The 2,500-nt window shown below is 42.5% G+C and overlaps 1 protein-coding gene across 1 annotated transcript in view; it reads left to right on the plus strand.

Moving 5' to 3' along the window:
- LOC143288259 (uncharacterized) overlaps positions 1-2,500 on the plus strand; it is a 114,129-nt gene that overhangs the window by 13,835 nt on the left and 97,794 nt on the right. The window lies entirely within an intron of this gene.

The raw sequence follows: 2,500 nt of genomic DNA on the forward strand, positions 1-2,500 counted from the left end.
TCTTCTTCTTCTTCTTCTTCTTCTTCTTCGTCTTCGTCTTCTTCTCCTCCTCCTCCTCCTTCTTCTTCTTCTTCTTATTTCTTCTTCTTTGTCTTCTTATTATTATTTCTTCGTCTTCTCCTCCTCCTCCTCCTCCTCCTCTTTCTTCTTCTTCTTCTTCTTCTTCTTCTTCTTCTTCTTCTTCTTCTTCTACTACTACTTCTTTTTCGTCTACTTCTTCTTCTTCTTCGTCTTCTTTTTCTTCTTCGTCTACTTCTTCTTCTTCTTTCTTCTTCTTTTTCTTTGTCTTCTTCTTCTTTTTTTCGTCTACTTCTTCTTCTTCTTCTTATTTCTTCTTCTTCTTTGTCTTCTTATTATTATTTCTTCGTCTTCTCCTCCTCCTCCTCTTTCTTCTTCTTCTTCTTCTACTTCTTCTTTTCTTCTTATTTCTTCTTCTTCTACTTCTTCTTCTTCTTTTTCGTCTACTTCTTCTTCTTCTTCTTCTTGTTTTCGTCTTCGTCTTCGTCTTCTTCTACGTCTTCGTCTTCTTCTTCTTTTTCGTCTACTTCTTCTTCTTCTTCTTCTTCTTTTTCGTCTACTTCTTCTTCTTCTTTTTCTTCTTCGTCTTCTTTTTCGTCTACTTCTTCTTCTTCTATTTCTTCTTGTTTTTCTTGTTCTTCTTTTCTTCTTCTTTGTCTTCTTCTTCTTTTTCGTCTTCGTCTTCTTTCTTCTTCTTCTGCTTCTCCTCCTCCTTCTCCTCATTCTTCTTCTTCTTTTCTTCTTCTTATGTCTTCTTCTTCTTCTTCTTCGTCTTCTTCTCCTCCTCCTCCTCCTCCTCTTTCTTCTTTTTTTTCGTCTTCTTCTACTTCTTCTTTTTTTCTTCTTCTTCTCCTCCTCCTCCTTCTTCTTCTTCTTCTTTTCTTATTCTTCTTTCTTCTTCTTCTTCCTCCTCCTCCTCTCCCCCGTCCTTTCTTCCCTCCCTTCCACGGTACTCTCCTGCAGAGAAAACACGATCTGTCACGGCCCTTGGTGCCAGACCTCAATGATCCGTGACCACATTGTGTGTGTGTGTGGCCTTTGGGGAGAGGGTGGGGGTAGAGAGGGAGACGGGGAGGGAGGGAGGGTGGAAGAGAGAGAGAGAGAAGGAGGGCGAGAGAAAAAGACACACACACACACACACACACACACACACACACACATATATATATATATATATATATATATATATAGAGAGAGAGAGAGAGAGAGAGAGAGAGGAGAGAGAGAGAGAGAGGGAGAGAGAGAGAGAACACACACACACACACACACACAGATGGAGAGAGAAAGAGAGATGGACACACACACACACACACACACACACACACACACACACATACAGATGGAGAGAGAGAGAGAGAGAGAGAGAGAGAGAGAGAGAGAGAGAGAGAACGAACGAACGAACGAAAGACCGAACCTTTTTTTTTTTTAATTGAGGGAAGAAAAAAGAATAAGCACAAATGGCATGTTTTCATCCTGCCCTCATGAAAAGGAGGGAAAATAAATACTCAGTACAAAAGCATGACATTACATGAATAAAACTTCAAATGATGTCGCCAAAATGAAAAAGAAAAAGAAAAGAAAAGAGGGAAAGAGAGAGAGAGAGGGGGGGGGGGAGGGAGAGAGAGGAAGACAGAGAGACAGAGAAAGGGAGGGATGAAGAGAGAGAGAGAGAGACAAAGAGAAAGAGAGAGACAAAGAGAGAGAGAGACAAAGAGAAAGAGAGAGACAAAGAGAGAGAGAGTGACAAAGAGAGAGAGAGACAAAGAGAGAGACAAAGAGAGAGAGTGTCAAAGAGAGAGAGACAAAGAGAGAGATAGTGACAAAGAGAGAGAGACAAAGAGGGAGAGAGAGACAAAGAGACAGAGAGAGACAAAGAGAGAGAGAGAGACAAAGAGACAGAGAGAGAGAGAGACAAAGAGAGAGAGACAAAGAGAGAGAGAGACAAAGAGAGAGAGACAAAGAGAGAGAGTGACAAAGAGAGAGAGAGAGACAAAGAGAGAGACAAAGAGAGAGACAAAGAGAGAGAGACAAAGAGAGAGACAAAGAGGGAGAGAGGAAGACAGACAGACAGAGAGAGGGAGGGATGAAGAGAGAGAGAGAGAGAGAGAGAGAGAGAGACGCAAGGTGAGAGACAAAGAGAGAGAGAGAGAGACAAAGAGAGAGAGAGAGAAAGAATATGAGAGAGAGGGAATGGGGGGTGGAGAGGGGAGGGGGGGCGTGACGGGAGTTAGGGAGAGACAAGGAGAAGGGAGGGAGGGGGGGGGTAAGGGACTAAAGAGAGAGAAAACCTAATAGGGTGGTAATAGGAAGGGAAGGAGGGAGGGAGAGAGAGAATGAATGAATGAATGAATGAATGAATGAATGAATGAATCTTTATTTTCCAACGGGTGAAGACATTAGCACTTTGGCCGACGTACACATCTGCCGTTGTTCTTAGAGACACAAGAGAGAGAGAGAGAGAGAGAGAGAGAGAGAGAGAGAG

The sequence above is a fragment of the Babylonia areolata genome, chromosome 12 (genome assembly GCF_041734735.1).
Source record: "Babylonia areolata isolate BAREFJ2019XMU chromosome 12, ASM4173473v1, whole genome shotgun sequence".
NCBI classification, from domain to species: Eukaryota; Metazoa; Mollusca; class Gastropoda; order Neogastropoda; family Buccinidae; genus Babylonia; species Babylonia areolata.